Consider the following 24,280-nt stretch of genomic DNA (forward strand, 5'->3'; position numbering starts at 1 on the left):
GGTTCTATAATGTTTACACAAACTCTGTGGCCTCACACCTCTTGCACTGTTTTTCTGGATTACAGGTCATAGCACTTTACAGACAATGTCATATTTACCTTTACAGTGTTCTCTGATTGTTGAGAAGGGGCTAATGCTTAGCCCATTTCCCTCTATTACCACAGGGAAAAATATAAGCAAAGAGAGCCTGAATCATTTATACAATGCTGCACCATAAGGCAATGGAAGAGGCAGGTGCAGGTCTCAGATGGTTGTCCAAGTCCAAATTCCACGCTCTATCTGCTAGATAATCCTGCTTTCCCTCTCAATAGAATATTTCCCTAGATAGTTCCCGAAACATTTATAGCAGAAGCCTGCAGAGTGACTGTTATAGAAGTTTGTGGAAAACTTCCAGGCATCTAAAAATGTAAGAAACAGCCATATTTCACTTTGGGTATTCACATTTGAGAAGTGATGTGGGTTTTTTTTCCTCCCCTCAAATATTCAAAAGTTTGATCTAAGGCAAAAGTTTTACTATTCCTCCCTAAAGTGGAGGAGTGAAAACACCCATGAATTTTCATCAGTTTGCTGTAGGCAGAAATTTGCCAGTTTGCAGGAAAATGGCTTAAAAATTGAAGCTGAGATGAAATACTTGAACTTCTTGTGTGAACCTATGAAAGTAATATTTTTCTTTATCAGCTGATATGAAGGTTTGCACGACCCTACATTACTTCAGTATAAAAGTGACTTTTCCTGTCTGAAATGTCACAAAACTGTTTGGATTCTTCAGAACACATTCATAAAAAGATCCTCGTCCCCTTAATTTTGGCATATGCCATCATTTCCCTTTTATTCTTTATCTATTCCCATATTTAACAGAAGTTCCCTATAACTAACTTCCTATATCCTTCACTATGAGGTACACTTTGGGAGGAGTGGTAAATGGGATAAAACTGGAAAACTTTCTCAGGGTATCAAACCCCGCAAAGGCCAGAAACTTGCCTCCTATCTAGCTGGAAACCATAATCATATTGAATGCAGTTGAGCCCCTGACTGAGTTGCATGCTGAAATATACATGTTGGGTTGGCATTTGCCCAGATCATCAACTACATCGTGTTAACACGATGCTCATTTAGGCCATTTGGATGTCAGCAATAATTACCACGGGCAAAGGCACTTATGCTGCAGTGTGGTTCTCCCACTAATGGGACCAGAAGGATCCATTTGATGACACCTTGCTCTACTTATTTCTTTGTCACCCCCAGCTGGTGAGTCAGTTTTACCTTTATGGCATGTATTTAATTAAAACCATTTCTCAAAGATATTTTTCATTTCAGACCAACAAATATTTCTGGAGGCATCAACTACCTGAAAGCTGCTATAATAGATGCTGTAAAATATTTATGCTGATAATGATATTAGTAATGTAAACATGAATTTATAAATCCATCCAATCACAGGCATCTATTTGTTCAAGAAATTAGTTAGCATTGTAAGATGTGTGCTTCCTGTTTAACTGACTTATGGATGAAGGACGCAATAATCCTTTCACTAATATTCTCCTTCTGCAAACCATCTTGTGAGCTTTCTTAATTATTAGAATTTGAAGCCAATGAAAAGATTAAACAAAGTGGACATATCAGAATGTTGAAGCAAGTGGAGGTTTTGACTTTCATTATTTTTTGACTCATACATGTCTCTACTTCACTTTCCAATATAGATCCTGCCTTAGAAGTATTCTGTTGTCAGACAGGCATGTGTTTCTTAGTTGCTTGTTTAATAATTGTGGGGAAATTGTACATATTCACATGCTCTTGTTGGCTGATCCTTCCTGTCTTATATTAAGGAAGAAAGAATTGAAAGGTTGCTGGGTGGATTAGGTGCACTGCTTATCATTACTCAATGAAGAAAAGCCAACCGGTATTTACAAGAAGCAAGAAATACTCATGGCCTTATTAGTATTACGAAGCAGTCTAGATTTAGGATACAGTTTACTTAAATGCCACAAATTGACCTATGTTTCAACACCAATGTGTACTGAAGGTTCTCTGAGAAGCAGATGCCAAGACAAGATCAGATGGGCACGAGATTTGTTAAGGGAGATGTCTGTGAGAAAATTAGAAAGGAAGCAGGAGAGTCTTCCCTCAGACCAAGATGTTTATCTGACTCTTGAGAGGACAAAGGGAATAAATGTTGACTGGAAGAAGGTAGATCTAAGAAATCTGGCAAGGTCAAAGGCCAATGGGAAGGACTGAGCCAAAGTGGCCCATTAGAGGAGTTCTGCATCTCCAGTAATGACCTAGCCTGCTGCTCTCAGCGTTGCTGTCAGCATTGGCTGGGAACAGTGATTGAGAAGGCAGCCTTGGTGTGATAGTGGTGACGGATTTCAGAGCACAGTGCTTGGAGCCATTGCTGAACTACGCTCCCCTCAGTTGGAACTCTGAGAAACACAATTTGACGCCTGCCACAGGCCACCTATTGCATCACATATATCTACTTTCCTCACTGGCTGGGGAGCATCTTATCCATGGTTCCCATGGGACTCTCTACCTGACAAGAAACTCAGAAGAGGTAGTGCTGATGCAGTCAATCTCGAGACCATAAATGATATTCAAACTATCCCTCCTCTGTTATCCATTCAAAATTCCCTTCATACTCAGTGATCACCTCAGCACGCTGTTGGTAGCACACCTCAGTACTAGTGTGACCCAAACCTTCTTTCCTGAGAGGTCTGTATCCTCGGTTAATCAGACCCGCAGATGGCGGTTGCTGCACATATCCATTCAGTTGCAATGGGGCAAGTGAGTACTAGGAGGTGCCCACCTGAACCAACTGGGCGCTGCATATATTCCTCCCCACTCCTACTGTATGAAAAGTAGCCCTGTGGCCTCTTGCTATCAAGGTCAATTGCCTCTACCAGTATGATGACTTCACTTCTATCCTGGTGGTCTCTGGGCACAAGGAATCCAAAATACCCAGACAGCAGCTATAACATGCACTTCAATGGAACCTCTTATGTGTCCCTTGGCAAAAGTATGTCCCTTTTACTCACCAGGACCTCCAACTCTGCAAAACCCAGAGCACTGTGTATAGAGGAACAAAATCCCTCAGCTGGTCATTGAGAGTGATGGTCCATGAGGATAATCCTGCTTCTATTCTATGGTTCCCAGTTCCCTATATTCTTTCCCTCGGGGACACAGCATCACAGAGAGGTCTCTGATTTAATGAATACACTACATCCTGAGAATGGCTCCCTATAAATTCTGAACTGACACTTTGTCTGGATTTCTAGAGGCTGTTCCAGAGTTCTGTGGGGCTGGCCGGTACACTATGTGATATAACCAGTGGCTCCCAAGGTCATCTGACTTTACCTCACTTCTTTCATTGTGAGGTGCGCCCACTGTTTGGATGTTATGGGTTCAATATCTGAAAATTGGCTCACGCTTGGGAACTGAGCAAGAGATTTTTACTTTTTACTGAGGAGATTGTCCTTAATCCTCAGCCTCCTGCTCCTCTTTTGTTTCCTTTTTTTTTGGTTATAGTTATTGAACAGCACTCTTGCTCCCAGGGACGCCATGTTCCATTAAACATCTTTAACCGCTCCCTGTGAGTCAAGCTCATCCGGCTGCCCCTTTGACCTTGCTGATCTTTAGAGTAATTGCGGCCTCCTGGCATCTGGTGCCTAACTTTGCTACCTGGTTTCTAAAGACTGTAGCTGCTTTTCAGCCGCATTAACACAGGGAGATCAGCTCGGTGCTTTGAAACCACCTAGAGGGGTGGGGTAGGGAGGGTGGGAGAGAGACGCAAGAGGGAGGGGGTATGGGGATATATGTATATGTATAGCTGATTCACTTTGTTATAAAGCAGAAACTAACACAACATTGTAAAGCAATTATACTCCAATAAAGATGTTTAAAAAAAATAAATAAAGACTGTATCTGCTTTTCCTACCATCAGCTCTGGCTTGCAAAGGAGGCTCTACAGAATATCTGATACTAGTGTCCCTGTCACCAGCATCTTGATGATGGCCTTGGAGAATAATGTGACCTCTGGCTCCCTCTGTGGAACACATTCATCTGCCAGATCTTCTGGCCTCAGATAATATATCCACTGCTGTATGCCTGCTTCCCTCAGCCTCTTTATTCCTGCCTTTAACGTTAGATACCATAACTCAGATGTTTCTACTTCATTTAATGTTGGCCATCATTTTTCTTAGGTCTCCAAGAGCCACTGCAGCAGTGAGTTTACTTCGTCTCCTAAGGTCCGGGCTAAGATATGCCTTGTCCCAGGAAAGTCAGTTAACTGTCCCACATCAAGAATACTTGCTTACATAATCTTACATTCTGGCCTCTTTAATGAAGCATCTTCAAATTCCCGTCACAGGGGTGTTCTCCTGGCTCAAGTACTTATTAGCTATTTCTTTCAACTCATTCATTGTATATAGTCTCTCTCCTTCTTTTTGAGGCCCAATATGGTAATCCTGGGCCTTACCAGGTATCAGCCTGAAGCAAGAAATGGAGAAGGGGATCACCTGTCTCCTCGGGAGGAGAGTTTTTCATTTGTTTATCTTGTTTTTTTGTTTCAACAGCCACTATTCTTATTGCACATCTACCACGTGTCCAATCCTTCCATGCGTGATGCCATTCAATCCTCACAATTAATTACCACAACCAGGACCATGACCACGACCCTCAAGAAACTGAGGCTCAGAAAGGTTAGTCACTTGTCCGAGTTCCCCAGCTGGTAAGTGTTAGAGGAAAGATTCTAATCCTGACCTGTCACATTCCAGAGCCCATGTTCTTTCCACTTAGCCACCAGTTACTCTTCTCAGTGAAGGGTCCTTGGTGCAGTCTCTGGTGTGGACAGATAGTCACTCCTGTGGAAATTCCTGATGGGTGTTACAAGGCAGGGTTGGATTTGACTAGTGTTGGTAATAGGAGTCAAGACATTTCAGGGATCCCAGATACTTCTTGGCCTAGAGACTCCATGTACAGCAGACAGGCAGACTCTCACAGTTCCATGGACAAAAACTGGGGTTCCAAGGAGACATTCACCTTTCTGTGGTGTGAATGTGTAGGTACCCATAGGCTCTGAATCACACATCATGCAATCCCACCAGAGGGCTATACAGTCCTGGGATATGCACCTACTCAAATATGCTCACCATCTTCTTCACACACACACACACACACACACACACACAAAACACTCAGGATGTTGAGGCAGGTGATGGAAAGAAGGGCTCTGGCTAGGTCATATGAGGCTGGATGTGGTTGCATGACACTGGCCAGCAGACAACCATCGTGAGATGCTAAAGATGCTTCCACTGCCACTGTGGTGGTCACCTTGGGCAGCAGGGGGTGGGCGGGCACCCGGGCACCCACACAGAAGGGTAGGCAGTGTCCAATCACACCCACTTGATACAGCAGCAAACCCAGCAGCAAGAGCGAGCCTGAGGCAACCAGAGCAATGCCTACTGACAACATGGCAGCCAGCGGCCAAGCAGGGGAAGTGGCCAGGCCAGCCAGCACCAGGATGGTGACCAGTAGACAAGGCCACCAAGCAGCACCATGAGGGCATCATCACCTCCACAGCTGTGCAGCTGACACATGCAGTTCATGTCCTGCTCAGCTGAGCTCATCAGCTGCTTAACCAGGACCAGAGGAGCCAGCAGACAGAGCACAGTGCCAACTACCAGCTGCTACTTGCTCAAGCAGCTGCTGGTGGGGGAGAGCAGCACCATGCGGGCCACAAGGCCTTCAGTAAGAGTGATAGCTCTTTCTCAGGAAGGTAGTCCACCTCTGAAGCCCAGAAGGTTCATGGACAAATGCAGAACTAGTATCAAGATATCCCCATCCTATGTCTCAGGGCCCCAGGTTTTCCCAGCCAGCACCCTGGCTCTGGCATAACAAAGCAGAACACTGGGTGATCATTCAAATGTCTCTGAAGCCCTGCAACTCTATTAGATCTTCAGCCTGTTGAATAGCTCTCTGTTTTCACTACAGGAAATAAGGGCCTCTTTGTAAGATACCAAAGCTTGTTAACAGCCCTTAGTCTCTTACTATTATCCCTCTGCAGGGCATAAATACAACTTAGAAGGAACTAGCCAAGTTCACTCTCTTTAAAGGCATTGTTAACAAAAAACTTTCAAATGTCTGAATCCTCATCCCCCATCACAGCATTGTTCTCCACGGAGACATTTTCCTGCCACCAGCAGTGAAATCCTGAGCAGTTAACATTGCTTTGTACAAGGGAGTATCATTGCCCCACCTACCAAACAGGACAATATCCTTCCTCTTCACCCACAAGGTGATGAGTAAGCCAGTCCTAAATACCTATCTTGTTTTTCTTGGATAACTCCTGATACCACTTGTGTTATCTGGGTACTGTGAGAAGCAGATGACACCTAGACAGAATTAGATGTGCAAAAATTTTTTAGGGAAAACATCTGTGAAGGAAACTGGGGATGGAGCTGGAGGAGGGTGGGAGAACTGACAGTATGCAGGGCTGACCCTTGTGAGGGGAAAGAAAAGAAAGGAATGTCAAGTGCAAGAGTAGTAGAGAATGTGGCAGTTTTAAGAAAGCTTGGCAAGGCTGTTGGTGAATCTTCAGGCCAAAGGTGCCCATCAGAGGAGTCCCCCATCTCCCAATATCAGGCCTGACCTAGCATCCTTCTGCTCCTATAGCAACATGATTGCTGATTAAGCTAATGAGTTAGTGTTTAGTTTCATCAAAACTTAAAAGTAAAGAAAATAATGTAGAGATCTTCACGGACTGTATGTCTTTATTTTGCTATGTTTGTGTCATTGCTGTAATCCCTATATTCTCTTGTTCTATAATTTTATTGTTATTAGCTCTTTGAAGTCCTCAAGAATGTAAAAGAGATTTTGTAAATTACTTTATGATTAAATTATTATGTCTACATTGTTATGTAGAGAACCCTGGATGAATCAGTCTGTGGGGGAGGAGGGGAGATTACAACTGATTTTTTTAAAGAATATGTATTCTCAATTATAAATTGAACATAATTAAAATACTAAATTGTTTTGGTAAAGATTAATTAATCTTCATATGGTATTGCATCAGTACATATATCACTTCTACAGATGCACAGCAAGCCTCAGCCTTTCCTTCAGTTTTTCTGTACTAGCTTTTTTTTTCTATTGCCATATTCATCTGTGCATAAAGCCTGGAGATAACTAATTTTACCTGCATCTCCATCTTTGATGGAATCTCATCAGGCTGTTTTAATTTCTATTGAAGTGCAGTGTTCACCACAATTCAGCATTAAATGTCTAGAGACAAAAGAGTGCCTAAATACTCCAAATTATCTCCGTTATAACTTATTTGAGATTATCATTTCACATGCTTGGGGTTTATTTTGTTACTTTTATGATTTCAAATCTTTCCATTTTTACCTGAGTCTCTCCTATATATTTAATACCCTATTCACATTATACATAAAATATGTTTCTAAAGGTCTAAATGTTTCTGGGGGGAGACATAGAGCATAAGGACTTTTGTGACCAAAGTTTTCTTCTGAGTGAAATTCACATGTATGTCTTTTCAAATGATTTCAGAGAAAACAATAAACCTTGTCAATACAGTGCAATTGATTCCAGTTGCCTGTTATTATTTTATAAGAATGGCCCATCTCCGAAGAAATTATCAAATCGACCATGAAGAAATCCACACTGACATTAATATTGGCATTAGAACAGCAGAAAATAATGTACTCTGCTCATTTTGAGTTGGATAGACACAGCCTTAGAAAACAGACAAACATTTTCAGTAAATAGTATGGTGAGTTAATTTCCTTCGAATCCTTTATGAAGACAAGGGATTTATCACGAATGGAGTTCCCATTATGAGTCATGTTCTTTACCAATTCTCAATGCAGTCTTTGCTAGGTTTGAAGTATACATGAGTCAAATATACTCCTTTATTGGTTGCAGTATGCCTGCTTACACTCTCGTCATCAGAATATGGATGGGATCATGTAGAAAACTGAACAACCTATTTTTGGACTTTCAGCTTAAGTACTTTAGTAGAAGCCACTCTGATAAATGATTTTATCTCTCATTTTCATAGGTTCATAGGTTCATGCTTAGCCTTCAAGGGTGAAGGCAACTGCCAATCAAGGAATATACCCACATCCATTAGAAGTATAGATATAAAGGAAGAGAGGAGATACCCACCCAAAGAGCAGCCTGAGGAGTAGAAAAAAGAAACAAAGTAATAACCAAAGAAAGTGAACATGTCTCTATGCCTTTCCATTTATTCTCACTTTATTCTTTATAATTAAAACCCATATGCTGCAATATGACATTATTGTGTTTCTGAAGATTCCATTTTTCCATCTAGATATAAGGCTCCCTCAGGCTGGCTACAGATTTAGGGAGGAAGTCTTACATGTCCCCTAAAGTAAAGGTCCTTATCTCAGTGTAAGAGAATCATCTCACTTTCTAAAATTGTTTGCAAAATAGTGTAAACATGCATTTATCTGAGGGGAGGATTCATAGCTCTCATCAAGTCCTTATCCAATCTATAAAACAACTACAACATTAAATAATATTAAAGATTACTGTTGTACTTTCTTTGTGTTTGTTTGTTTGTTTCCTGCTTCCTGTCATATTTCTTTCACTGCTAAGAATTTCTGCAGCACTATGGAAGTACTTGCCTTTGAACTTAACCTGAAAGTCCAGTGCAACTTCACTCTTCCTCCACTCCAAATCTTTGCTTTCAGAATATTCTTGTATCTCTATTTCGCTGAAAAGATGTCACGTGATGTGATCATTCCAATTTAAAAGTGCTTTTTTCTCTGACAAAGGTAATTTCCTCTTTTTCAGATGACAAGTTCCTCATATTGTCCAATATTTATTTATCCACCCTAGACGTCAATCACATTTCTTCAAGTTCCCCATGATCCCAGCTATTAAACTTTCTGCATTCCCTCAAGCCTCATCAATTCTACCTAGGCCTTAATGCAACTTGTTGAAATTCACCTTCTCCTTTCTTCTTTACCAATACATTCTTCAAAATTTATAACAATCAAAATGTCAAAGAGAATGAGTCCAACTGTAGCAGTAGTGGAGGAAGGCACAATTAAGTCTCAGATTAGTCTGGGAAAGGCATTTCTAAATACTAATTATATATATATATTTATATGTGTATATATATATATATATATCTCAGAAAGAAAAATAAGAATATATTTTAATATATATTTTTAAACCTCTGAATTAAAAAAATTAAATTTAATGATAAAATACAAACTAAGAAAAATATTGGTAACATTAGAGTAGATACAGTGCTAATAACCTCAATATAAAATTAGTTCTTATAAATCAATAGCCCATGAAAATATGCCTAAGAAATATCCCAAAAGAAAATGTATAAAAAACATGAACAGTTAATTCAGATACAAAAAAAGTACAAAGTTATATTTGTGTTGAGCAAAGATAGTTTGAAAGCCTAATCTATAAGCAAAATTAGTAGGTAATCTAAATGAAAAAGAATAGGAAGTTAGTAAAAACAAAAAACAAAACCAAACAAAAACAAAAAACAAAAAAACTTTGATACCCACATACCACATACAATTTCAAAGTCATTTAAAAATGCATCTAATAATCTAGAAAATACTTATATTATTATTTAAAGCAGCAGGTTATAAAACATTACTGCATAGCACCTTTATTTTAAAGCTGTATCTATATACAAATCTGGAAATATATAAACCAAAATGTTAACTTCTTTTATTCTCAATGATAGAATTCCAACTGACTAATTTTCTCTGGGATTATATCATCCTATAATTTCTAAATTTTCTAAGGAAAAAGTTAGGTTTGTATGTTAGACATAAAAAAAGCAGAAAAAATAAATGTTATTTTAAAATAGATTACAAAAAGATGATTGAAAAATCTATGATTGAAAAAAATTATTTTTAAATGGAAAATATTGTTGTTATACTAACTTATAAAGTCTACAGCTAGCAATAGAAAAATACTAAGGTACACCTTCTTGTTCTAAAGCCAGTGCTCCTTACAGATTTATGTAAACCTAAAAAGCTTCTGCTCAAAGTAGCTTATCACTATAAGAAAAGCAGTGATTTAATTTTAAAACTCTTCTCCATTAATCATAAATATTAGAATCCTGGGGGAAAAAATGACATGTAATTTTGAAAATTTGATTATCTTTGAAAAAGATAATCAGTTTTCTCTAATAAAATAAAAAGTAATTGACTGATTTTATAATTTTTTGCATAAAGATAAAAATACAAGAGGAATGAGAAAGAGCCTTGTAAACTGCAAAGTCAGTGCACACTTATTCTATTAGTTATACTATGATATTTAAGTGGAATATTTTCTTCTTTTGTTACCTAGGACCTCAGATAGTTAATAACTCTCAAATAATAAATCAATGTCCTAAATGCTGTAGACATACTGCATACTTTCTGTTTGAAATTACTTTCTTGAAAATAAGTTACTTTCTTTTAAAAATAAACTGTCAACTTTTAAAATTAAAAAGAATGTATTTTCTGGCGTTTAAAAAATGCTATGCTTGGCACTCTTGATTGATTAGATAGACAGATGATAGATAGATAGATGATAGATAGATATAGATGTGACACGAATTCATATATGTATATGCATGCACGTTCACATTCTCTGCCAAAATAAACAATTTAAAAAATCTGAAAAATAGGTTGAAGATAATCGAAAAGAGAACACTTCACTCCTTACCAAAAAAATGACGGATCTAGCACCAAGACACAGATATCCATTTTCTTGAACCTCTAAAAGTTAGTTGATACCAGAGTTTTGTTTTTCCCAGAAATCTTACTTCCTCCTGATGTTCCATGAACTTGATCATTTCCCACACTTCTAGAGAATCTATGCTTTTCACAAGCTTTGCTGAAACTCCTCTAGTGGTATGAGCAAAATGACTGACATAGCTTGAGAAAGAATGCACAAAAATCACTAGTGTGAGGTTGGCCATGTCTTCCTGCGGGAACAGTCAGAACGTCGCCCAGCTCTAATAGAAAAGAAGGAAATAGAGAACATACATCTGGGCAAAGAGCAAATGATGGTAGCAATTGTACCCTCAGAGATGAAGGGATTAAAACCAGCAGTGCCATTACTCAAAAACACCCATCAAAATCATGAATGCTAAGAAATCCCAAAGAAATTAAGAAAATCTAAATATCTCCCCAAAGGGGCACATAATTTTAGTGATAGGAAAACATTTATACTTCATTACTCTTTTAAAGAATCCTGCTGGCAAAAGACATCAATATTTGTTTGAAAATAGGATGAAAGCCATATTTGGCAGGAGCACATGTGAAATCTTTCCAGAATGTATTTTTGTTCTCAATGAAACAACAAAACTTGATTTTTCTCCAATTTTAGAAAGGCATACACATATTTATATATGTACATGTTTGTGTCAAAGCAAATGAAAAGTGTAACTTTAACAGGTAGTCCTCCCTCCTCCCTCACTCAAGTCATTCTTTTCCCCTGACCAACACGCGTAAACACAATCAGTAAAGACTTAGACAGTTATGATAGCTGTATTGATGCTTTGAAGGACTGTTTGTGTGTGTGTGAGAGAGAGAGAGAGAGGAAAACTTTGTCAGGTGTCTTTTTTAAAATGTGCTTATATAAATGATATGTATCTATGAAAATATATAGTTTATAAATATTATCATGTTATGTCAACTGTCTGCAACTGACATGCTCAGAAATATGTCTTTGGGAACTTTCCATTTTGGGTACATATACGTGTTCCTTTTAACTATACAGAAGGTCCATTACATAATACTAGTCGATATTTATTTAACACTTAGTATGTGCAAGACACTTTTGGTGGTTTACTTGTGTTGTTTCCTTTAATTCCCACAAATGAGTTAGATGCTCTTATCATCTCCATTTTACAGATGAGAAAATAGAGTCACAGAAAAGTTCAGCTATTTCCCCAAGTTCACACTGCAGGGAAACAGCAGAGCTAGGTTTTTAATCCAGATGGGCTGATTCTTCTCTCAGTATTCGACATCATCCTTTATAAATGCCTAAGATTTTTTAAAGATATACCCTCATTAGTGGACAATTAGCTAATTGCATATTTTAAAAAAATAAAAATAAACATTGCTACAGTAAACTTCTTTGTCTTAACCCTTTATGTACACAAATGAGCACCTCCTGACATATACACTTAGAATTGCAATTCCTAGTGGAAGGTTACTTGCATAGGTCGTTCTTTAGAACTTAGTTTAAACTAGAGCCTAGAGGTTAAGACCCCTCAGCTGTAAAATCAGACAGACCTAGATTCAAATCTGTTTGTCTACTTAGGGGCTTTGGGGAAAAGGTCTCTCTGAACATGTTTATTCATATGTGAAATGAGTATACTGACAGTACCGCTCTCAAAATTTTACTAGAGATTAAATAAGTTAATGCACACAAAGAGCTTAATCTAGTGCTAAGTACATAGTGAGTATTCATGATTATTATCAACTTCAGTGGGAAACCTTCTGTGAATCCCACGTCTATTCCCATTTCATCCTGCAGTAGCTTATAACCCATACATTATTCCTCCCCATTATATTGTAAGCAATCACTTCTTTTTCTGTCTCTCTCTCTCTCTCTTTGGATTTCAAGCTTCCTGATAGAAGGCACTATAGTTTCTATATGTATCAGAAATACTGGAAGGTACCTAGTACCATTCATGTTTTATGAATGAACGATTAACGGAGGTGCAGAAAATAGAGTCCTAAACTCCTTCTAATTCTTCCCCATCTTTTTGGCTATCAATCTAAAATCTCTTAATAATACTGATTTCTTTACATTCCTCCCATCGAAGCATACCTAATTTTCCTTTGTTATATTATTTCATGGGGCAATGTAATTAAAAAAAAAAAAACTAAAGAAAATGAATTTTAACGGGCTGAAGTCTCTCTGAAATATATAGCTGGGCCAAAGCCAAAACAACCAAAAATATTTGACACAGTATTCTGATCTGACCAAGATATGACAACCACACAGGCTCCTGCAGGCCACAAAGTAAAAATGTGGTTTCAGCTCTCAGATTTAGTTATTCACATTGATCAAAATAAGTGGAGAATGAGAAATTTCCATTTCACTCTGTGTTGTATAGACACAGCATGAAGTTGTTGCAGTTTGTTTTATTCTGTTTGCCTGGAGGAAAAGTCGCTTTGCTGTTTTAATAATACATTGAGACGGTTTAATGACAGATGGGGTTTCAGAACTCTTAATCAGCTTGCCACATTACTGGGGTAAACTGAGCCTGTGCAGCCATAACAAAGATGAAGAGAAATGTCACCTAACTTACAGTGAACATGCTAACAGAACTTATCATATGCTTTCAAATTCTGTTTCATTAATTCTGCAAGTTTTTTCCATCCTCTTTTCCTGTCTCTCTACTTTTTACTCTTACTTCGTTCATTTGATTCTACCTCTGCGTGTTCATAACTGACTCCAACCCCTATATTTGGAAATTTTGCTTTCATTTGAATAGGAATTTGGGATTCATTCTTAGTAAGGTCAAACGAAAAAAATATCTGCAGCTGAATTTGTCTGCTGGCCAAAGTACAAAAGTGAAATGAAACGTAGGGAAAGTATCCAAAATGAGAATGAAAAGAAATACATGAGTGCAGGGAATTGGAAGTGGTCTGGGTTTCATCTGTCTGATCTGTGTAATTTCTCCCTTTTACCACTGTTTTCATCATCCTGTATATGTATGTTGCATAATTTGTTATAAGAAAACTGAGAGAATTTAAAGGATGCAGTAGAGAGTTAGGGGCTGAGTTCAGTTCTCACATTCATTTTCTGTACTGGGCAGTAAAGGGTTCAGGTCACAGAACCTAGAGAGCGCATTCATCCAGAGTGTGATAATGGGATGTGGAGAGACAAAGCATAAAAGAACAAGAAACAGAGTTCTGTCCCTGACCAGATGCAAACTTGGAAAGAAGCTCTGACAGCTTCTGCCAAAAGAGCAATACTGTAAGGCACAGGCGAATATCCAAATGGCCCAAACAGTCAGCCCCAATCCTACCACCATGTACCCAAAACACCCATTAAAGGTTGGTGCACAGCAGCATTGATCCTGTGCCCACTGTGATGTGCTCCAACTCTAGTTCCAAAAAGCAGCATGATTATTTCTGACTCCCCTCTTACGACTACACTAATGAATTGTTCCTTTAGCTGTCATGTAAGATTTTGAAAGAAATAATTGGCTTACTATAGGAAAGAGAAATATTAAAATTGCATCTTCAGTGTCATAGAAAAACCTCCCCATGTCATAATCAAAGTTCCAAAACAAAGATATAATTAGTTGGAGCTCTAGTGGAAAATATGTGTATGTATAATAAAGTTCTTTCATTAAGTCTAGTGCCTTAGCGCTGCAGAATTGGTAAAACTCTCAGCTGTAGGAGATGCCTCTATCTTGGCTTTATCAAGATGCTCTTTTCATGCAAGTTTCCTGGATTTTTTGCATCAGTATCTATGACCAATACCAATCCATAACATACTTGGCATTTCCTTATATTTGTGCTGATAAATATTTTCATAGAGGTCTTAGTATATCTTATGGTCATTGTTCACTTTTGCAAACCTCATGTAGAATCTGCATTTTTTTAAACCTCTGTGGCTCTAAGCACAGTTACTCTTAATTTGATACACCCACAGCCAAAATGCATTGTGGTTCATTAATTTGCAATTGGTGTTGGGTAAATGCTCTCAGTAACTTATTACTTGGACAGGGTTGCTTACTGAGTTGCATTCCAACTACCCCAAAGTAATTGATTGTACTTAGTTCTTGGATAGTCCTCTAAAATAGCTTCCCAAATTGGCACTAAGATGTTATATACACATCTCTAGGTCATTGAGGTATGGTTTCCTAAAGCATTTATTCAGCCTCGTAATCATTTACAAATCACTTACTGAACACACACTTGTGGAGAGGCACTGGGAAAGTCCTGGGGCTATAAAGACATAGTTTATTCACAATCTGATGGAGAGAGAGATAAATGTGTAAACTAATGTGCATAACATGTGATAGATACTGTAAAAGGGATACAGCAGAAGAAAAAGGGAGTCGTCAAGTCTACTTGGAAAGAGGGAATAGTCATTTCTACAGTTCAAGAATTCCTGGTATACCATCAAAAGAATATCAGATGCAGCTAAAATGTGTGTCATTAAACTAATATATCGAATAATGGACAAAATACGATATTCAGTGAGCTCGCTACAATTCTGCCCTTCTTTCTATTCAGAAATAAAAAGTGAATTCATAGTTTGCAAAATGTTGATCTCGATCAGGAAAATAAGGAAAAATATTTGTTTCCTAGTATCTCTTCTAGAAAATCCCACAATCTTCTCACCTTGGGTTGTGTTTTAGCTCCTGTCAGAATATAGTAAAGTCAATCTTTCCAGTGAATAGTTAATGGCTGTGCTCACCTCAGAAGAAAGTCAGGGAAATGTATGCATTTTGTACATTTCACCTGCAGAATTATATTTAGGGGATTAATTTTTGTATATTCTATTCTCCTTTGAAGTTACTCTTTTAAAAAGCATATTTTCAAATTCTTTAATCAATATAAAAATTTTAAAAATTATACATTAAAAAAAAAATTATACATTAACTATTCTCTGTGAAATACATCTTGGTGCTACAGCCCCTCATGTTTAATCCTTCAAACAAATTCAAGATAAAATTGTAGAACTATAGTGTTAATTGCAAATGTTTTCTATAAAAAGCTTTTGATAATTTTCATGTTTTCAGATATGCAAATTCCATTTTGAGGTATCTTTTTTGTTTTCAAAGTAGTCATCAATAGAAGTCATTCTTAGTTGTCAGACACGCAAAAATTAGTAACAGAACATTTGTTAGCTGATTCATAGGATTCTCGAGTTAAGATTGAGGTGATTATTTATTGTATAAAATCTCTAAAAGCATGAAATTCTCTTTCCTACTCTCATCTTCCTGAAGTCTATGAAAATTGATCAGTCGGAATACTTCACATTCTACTTCCTCTAAAACATAAAATCAATCAATAAATATTAGGTAGAACTTGTCTTTATTGCAGACATTTTATAATCCAACCTTAAGAATAAGAATTTTGATCTACAGATGATGATAATACCTAATGCATGGTCATTTGTTTCATAACAGTAGGAACACAAGAATTATTTGACCTATATGGTCAAATGAAGTTTTTGAAACCATTAAATAATGCCTGCACTTTAGTAGAAATCATAGGAAGGCATTTGAAAGAATATAATCACTCATCATGCTTTCCCCCAGGACAACCACTATTTTCTCATCCACACACAAAAAAAGCATGAACAAAAGCACCAAGAAAATTTCGATTACTATCACTTTCATAGCAATGAACACTACTATGATGTAACAAAAAAAGATAGTGAACAAATCACAACACACATAAATGCTCAAATTTTTGCAAATCTCTTTTGTCCATTAAAGTTAATAAATAAATTTTTTTCATAGTAATAATAGTTACAGACATTGCATAAAGTTAAAATGTCCATCAAAAAGAAATGTTACCACTGATAACATGCATATGTTGTGTATGTTTTGTATATTTCTCAGGCTTAGAAAATGCCATTGAGATTGTGGGGAAAACAGGGCTGACACTGGGAGTGATCAAATTAAACAAAACCAAGCAAATAAGTAAACCTGGTTAGTCACAAAGGCAGTGGGAGCAGCAGGGACTGAACTGGAGGCAGCGAAAGATGTGCTTTTTAATCTTACCTCCTACTTCCCCACAGGAAATACGTTGATTCTTGGTGCAATCGGTTCCCATAAGAACTCGAAGGAGCCCTGATGATTTCTTTACTTTCCAGGAACTACTATAATAATATTTTTTAATTATTACAAAGCTTCCACCCAGATGCTCAGGGTGCTATATCAACAATTAAAACATCATCATCGTAAACAATAATAATTAAAAACACATAAAGGGCTTCCCTGGTGGCGCAGTGGTTGAGAATCTGCCTGCTAATGCAGGGGACACGGGTTCGAGCCCTGGTCTGGGAAGATCCCACATGCCACGGAGCAGCTGGGCCCGTGAGCCACAATTGCTGAGCCTGCGCGTCTGGAGCCTGTGCCCCGAGACGGGAGGGGCCGCGATAGAGAAAGGCCCGCGCACCGCGATGAAGAGCGGTCCCCGCACCGCGATGAAGAGTGGCCCCCGCTTGCCGCAACTGGAGAAAGCCCTCGCACGAACCGAAGACCCAACACAGCCAAAAATAAATAAATAAATAAATAAATAAATAAGAAAATCCTTTAAAAAAAAAAAAAAACACATAAAGAGCACAGCACAGAACAGCCACAGAACACTGAGCACAAGCCGTGTTGAAGGGAGAAGGGTCCTTTTGCAGTGCTCCTTGTAATGTGATATTGTGTAGCCATTTTCTGAAGTTCAAAACCATAAGCAGTTCTAAAAGCATCATCAGTTTACTAACTACAAAATGCCTACAGGTTGATCTATGGAACATGGCTCTCATACTTGGGAGAATTACCTAGTATCCATTGTCTCCTTTAAAATCAGAACTTTCAAAAAAATAATGTAATGCCAATTAAAATGAGGAAAGAACCTGCCAACAGAGCTTCTGACAGAATAGAGAATCTTGGCAGGATTTTAATAATTCTGTCTCCTGTTTCATGTTCCTCTGGTTGTGATGATCAGTAAGTTGCTTAACCCATTTACGGTTTTATTTCAGCATCTGTGAACAAGGAGTAGAATTGTTTCTGGCACTAGAGAAATTGCTTTAAGTTGTGCAAACTAAAGATTCTATTTCTCCACCAAGTAATTCACATAACCCTCCCCACAAACCTGATGTTTAACCAGGAATACCAGCTCTCTGATTTGGAATACGTATTTTTTAAAAATTTATTTTAAGGAAATAATTCAGAGACATCTTCTTTATAGAAATGCCAAATATATTTTTAATAAAATTAACTTTTTATTGAAATCTTTTCTACACACTACAACATGAGCAAAGTATACATGTTTAGCTTGATAAATGATCAGGAAGTGAGCATACCTATATAACCACCACTCTGCTAAATAAATGGAACAATTCCAGCCTCACAGAAACCTCCTTTCTGTCTGCTCAAGTTACTACCTTACTTCCAAAAGGTAACTAGTAGGCTACCTTCTATGGCCATCTCTTTGTACTACCTGGTTGTGATCTGTATGGAAATAGATCTCTACTGTGCCTAGTCTTTTACGACTCTTCTTTTGCTCCACGTTATGTTTGTGAAATTCATCCACTATGCTGTGTGTAGCAGCAGTGCCTCCACTGACATTACAGTTTGGCATCACTTAGTGTGAATATGCCACAACTGACTTGGTCATACCAGGTTTTCGGCTGCTCTTATGAACATTCCCATACATGTCATTGAGTGTACGCAGGTTTTCATTTCTGTTAGGTACACACCCATGGTAGAATTGCCTGGTCATAGAATTTGTGCACCCAAACGTTCTGCTTTAGTAGATATTTCCATTCAGTTTTCCAAAGTGGTTGGCTCGTTTTACATAACCACCATCTGAATGGAAGAGTTCTAGTTGCTCAATATCCTTATCAAGAATTTTCATTTTCAGCTTTTAAATTTTTTAACTTCATTTTAAGTTAATTCATTCGGTTTCATTTTTCATATTACCTCATTAGGGTTTTAATTTGAATTTCTGATGACAAATGATATTGAGCAATTCAGTATATGCATATTGGACATTTGAATATCTTCTTTTGCGAAATGCCTCTTCAATAATTTTGCCCATTACTTTTAAACTGAGTTGTCTGTATTTTCCTTAATGATTTTAAGAAACTTTTTGCATACTCCTGATATGAGTCCTTTTTCAGTATTACCAACATGTTCTTCCACTCTGTGGTTTGTCTTTTCTCTTTCTTACTGGTGACTTTTAATGAACATAAGCAATCAATTTTAATAAAGTCCACTTTAGAAGTCTTACTTTTAGAGCAAAGGGTTTTGGTAGCCAACTCAAGAAGTATTTATCAACTCTCAAACCATAGACATTCTCCTTTGTTATTTTTCAGAAGACACATAGTTTTACCTTCGCATTTAGATTTACAGTTCACGGAGACATGATTTCTTTTTTAATCATTTGAAGTAAGCCTCAATATTAACTTTTATTTCCCGTATGATGTCCAGTTGACCTAGAACCATTTACTGCAAACAACATCTTTTTTCCTATTGCACAGAAGGGGAACTTTATCATAATTCAAGTAACTATAATGAGGTTCTGTGTGTTGCTTTATTTATCTATTCTTACTTCATTAAATTCTGAATAATTCCTGAATTAATAGAGTTTTATAAGTCTAGATATTTGGCAATGTCAGATTCCCCACTTTATTATTTTTCAAGATTGTCATTTCTATTCTAGTCTTTTGCCTTTCCATATATAATTTAGATTCAGCTTGTCAGTTTCCACCAAAAAATTTTGATTGGAATTCCATTAAATGTATAGATCTATTAGGGTATATTTGACATTATTACAATATTGAATCTTAAAAACCATGAATATGGTACCTCTCTCCATTTATTGAGTCTTCTCTAATTTCTCTCATGTCTAGCAGTTGTCTGTAGAGAATTTACATATGTTGTGTCAAATTTATTCCTGGTATATGATGTATTTTAAAGCTATTCTAAAAGTTATAAGTATATAATTTTTATTTTCCAAATTTTTCTTATATTTAGAAATAAATCTAATGTTTATGTTAATATTGTATACAGAAACGTTGTTGAATTTATCAATTAATTTTACTAGTTTTTCTAAATTATATCACATACAAATAATGAAAAATTTTTTTCTTCTCTTCCAATACTTTTCCTATTTATTTATTTAACCCCATTTCACTGGCCAAGATCCCCAGAAAAATGATGAATAGAGGTGGTGATAGTGGCATTCTTATCTCATTTGTCTCAAAGGGCAGCTTTCAATATTTAACCACTAAATAGGATGTTTGCTAGAGGTTTTCTTGATATCTTTTTATCAAATTGAGGAAGTTCCCTTCTATTCCTAACTGCTAAGAGTTTTTATCATGAAAAGGTGTTGGACTTTATCAAATACCTTTTCTGCATCTATTTTAATGACCATATATTTTTCTCCTTAATCCTGTTAACTTAATCCTGGGATGTAATTACACTGATTGATTTTTGAATGTTAATCTCAATGTTGAATTTCCAGAATGAACATGCCAAATAATTTTCTTTGCATTTTCTATGAGATTTTCAAATAAGAGAAAAATGTTTCATTGCAGAATTAATTGGGCCTTTAAAAATCTATCCTATTTTCAACAATTTCTGACACCTTTTTCTAAGGCATTCAAAGTTACCGCCAGACAGAGTTAACGTCACTGGTTTTCATTTACCCTCAAGCATGCTTTTGTAATGATCTGGGAAATTCACATTTTCTTTGTCCATTTCAGCTCTTATAACCTAGAAATCAGTTTCTGAATATCTTAATATAGAAATAAATATTAAATATTGTATATTTATTTTATTGTAGGAAAATGGGTTACTCTTAAACCAGTGATTTTTTAAAAACACTGATCTAATAACTGGTTTTAAATTATACACACATGGCCTTTGTAATAATCAGTTCTGGGGTCCCCTTTAAAACACTGATGAAGGCCTTTATAATTATAAGTCAAAGTTGTCTGAGCTTTCTCAGATCTCAGAGTAGCAACGTATGCTTCAGCCCCTTCTTCCAACCTATCTTACACTTCTAGATGGCAAGTTTCATGCAAACAGGAAGATATGGTTTATGAAAAGTCCATATAAAAATTTTAAAAATCACACAAATATGTGTAGCCTTAATCACTCTAAAAACACATATTTCCTTCCATTATACCAACATTTGGAAATGGAAATGCTATATACTAAGTACCATAGTACGGGAGTACTTAAGTTGGAAGAGACTTGGCTTTTCTAAAAAGTATTTGGAAAAAAAAAAGGTTACATTATACAAAAGGAGCAATAACTAACCAGGAAGTGGGTGAAAGAATTTAAAAGCAAGCCATTCAGAATTTTAGACTTGTCCCACATTTTAGGGGAAGCAATTAATAGCCAGTATTGGGACTCCAGTAATGTTTCATGTTTAAGTAGAAAAATGTGGAAACTAAGCCAAGATGTTAGTCTGGGAAGCAGCTGCAGCCCATTTTAGAAGTACACACAGGCGGGCAGTCCATCAATGCTGTCACTAAGATACCAAATTTAGCATAAAACAATAAAGCTTGGAAAAAAATCTAACAATCAGGGTTTGGAAGCTCATCTTCACCGAGAATGTAAAGCTTGTGATAGGTTTGCTGTAATACGTTCATATGATTTAGCTCAGCTAAAACTTTTTTTAGTTCTTTGTAGTAAAATACGTGGTTTTCTCTGTCTTCACTCTTTGAAGTCTACTAGCATAATCCATTTTACCTAATTTATGAGAATGTTTAATCAAACAGGATTTTGAACTTTTATTGTACCCTTCAAACAATGTCTGAGGATCATCTCCAAATGTTTTGAATTCCTACCAAGTAGCACTGTGCCTGTCATTTCCAATATAGGCAATAAGAAACCCTTATTATGTGATAAATAAATGTTTGATTAAAGAATGAAACAATTCAACTTTCAAATTTTATCTTTCAAAATCTTGATTGTGGGACTTCCCTGGTGGCGCAGTGGTTGAGAATCCGCCTGCCAGTGCAGGGGACACGGGTTCGAGCCCTGGTCCGGGAAGATCCCACATGCCGCGGAGCAGCTGAGCCCGTGCTCCGCAACAAAAGAAGCCACCGCAGTGAGAAGCCCACGCACCACAACGAAGAGCAGCCCCCGCTCGCCGCAACTAGAGAAAGCCCGTGTGCAGCAGTGAAGACCCAACACAGCCAAAAATAAAATAAATAAATAAACTTAAAAAAAAAAAAATCTTGATTGTGAATAGCCCATGGATCAAATTCATTAGCCTATATGAGAAAAAAAAGTTCATGCCTTTACTAGTACCTCTCATTTGTTACTACTAACTTTTAGGCAAACTTGGAGTCTGGGATCCATGTTTGAAACTATGTTACTTTAATAATGGAAGTAAAACTTTCCACATACTCTGAAGATAAAACATTATTAAGGTGCAAAAATAAGAATCTTTCCCAAAAGAGAAATCACATATTTGGGGGGATATTATTTTGCTCCAGTTGGCCTTACTAATTTCGCACTCAAATGTTACTTTTTTTGTGTTACTTCTTATTCTACCCATGCAATTTCTAGTGGGACACTTCAAGAAAAGGCTTTTTCCAAAAATTGAAGTAAAGAGGCTTACTTTTTATATGAACACTTCCTATAATAGTTTTATATTATACTTTCAGAAATATCTTGATAAATAAAAATGATTAGTTTCATGGCCTTATTTATTGATTAATCATGGGCATCCTTTAATTATCTTCATGTTATATTCATTGAGAGCAAATTGCTTTCCTCAGATTGTATAAAGCAAAAATGGCCAGTGTTCAAGCACTCTGAATAAAATTTAAAGGAATATGACATCACCTTAAAAGAACAAATGTGGTTCATAGCATCCAACAGGGCAGGATTGCCACTGTCATCTTCACAACCAGTGGCTCCCTTGTCAACCCTTCAAATATTCCAGCATTTTGCTTTCTTTAATTATTAATTTAAACAATGAAATAGGGAGGAAACTTTAGCCACTTCTACAAGAAAAGCATAAAAAACTTCTAGGCCAGATTTTGTTGTTCTTCACACATTTCTCTCGACTTGGTTAACAGCCTTGGATTATGGAGTGAGAATGGAGAATCTTGCCGGGAATTCTAAGTTCTCTCAATAGCAAGCGGAAAAGTTGATATGTAAAATTCTTTATTAATTAACTGGAATCATCTAAAAATCACCATGTCACGTTCATAATTCAGTTCAGAAATTTAGAGCTAGAGATAGGGAGCAGTAACACCTGAGAATCGCACAAAGCACTTCATTGGGTGTTCAGTCTGTTTGTACACAAGAAAAAAGGGGCACTTCCAGAAAAGAGAAAGTTTTGCTACTTCCATTCCCTGAAAGGATAAATGTTCTTAATTATATCTGGCACTACGTTTCAATGAAATGTGCCATGTTACTACATTTGAAATTTGTTTTTTTTACAGTGTTAGGTTGATGACATTTTTAGTCTTGGAGTTTATTTTTCTAGAAAGTTAGCAATCTAGAAACAAATATGAAGAATCATAGACTTTTTAACTGAAGAGAGGTTACAGATTAATTCAAATAATTACAACCATACTTTAACTTGTTACTTGAATTCACTAAATGTTCATTGAATGAAATTCTAAGTTGAAATATCTCAAAATAAATTCACATTTTTACTCTTCTAATGACATCTCCTTTTCCCAGGTGTGAACAGACCTAATATGCAGTAGATAAAAGTTATTTTATTGTGTACACTAGATACTATATAAAGCATCTATAATCTATGTATAAGAACAACATTTGTATAAAGTACACATTCCAAGGAAATTCCCTGGTGGTCCAGTGGTTAGGACACGGTGCTTTCACTGCTGGGGCCTGGGTTCTATCCCTGGCTGGGGAACTAATATCCCATAAGCTATGTGGTGTGGCCAAAAAAAATTAATAAATACATAAAATAAAATGTTATTAAAAATAAATTTTAAAGAAAGTACACATTCCAAAGCATCATAACTCAAAATTTTGAATTCATAGAAATTTAAGCTATACTAACATTATTCAATTATTTTCAAAGCTATTTTATATGATTTATGCAAATTATGCATGTTTATAGAATATATTATATAAATATTAGAAATAAGTACATAAATATTAATATATATAAAATATATTCCTAAATAGGATTTTTTATAGATTCTGTTACAGCAATTGAAAATAAAGCAAATTATGCTCAAAAAATTGAGAAGTGTTTAACAAACTGCACTTCACAATATCTAGAAATAATCACACTCACACATATGCCCTAATATATAATAGCATTGCTTTACCAGTGTTTTCATCTTAATGCAATGATCTTATTACTAGAAAACTATGTATTCTCTAGAAAGCAGATGTTTCCTACTTTGCAATATGCATCCTTTGAACAAGTTCAATATTCATTAAAGGTGAATTCTATTAAATCCAGATGTCCCTTATGATTTATCTATTACTCTTAATCTCATAGTTAAACACTCTGTTTCTTATACTCTTGTATCTTTTTCACATAGTTCTCATAGCTTCACATAATTACAGACT

General features: G+C 36.5%; 1 pseudogene; it reads right to left on the bottom strand.

Moving 5' to 3' along the window:
* Window positions 1–5,233: 5,233 nt before the first annotated feature.
* On the bottom strand, window positions 5,234–5,723 carry LOC103003833 (transmembrane protein 125-like; annotated as a pseudogene).
* Window positions 5,724–24,280: the final 18,557 nt, after the last annotated feature.

Source organism: Balaenoptera acutorostrata, chromosome 2 (assembly GCF_949987535.1).
Source record: "Balaenoptera acutorostrata chromosome 2, mBalAcu1.1, whole genome shotgun sequence".
Lineage (NCBI taxonomy): Eukaryota > Metazoa > Chordata > Mammalia > Artiodactyla > Balaenopteridae > Balaenoptera > Balaenoptera acutorostrata.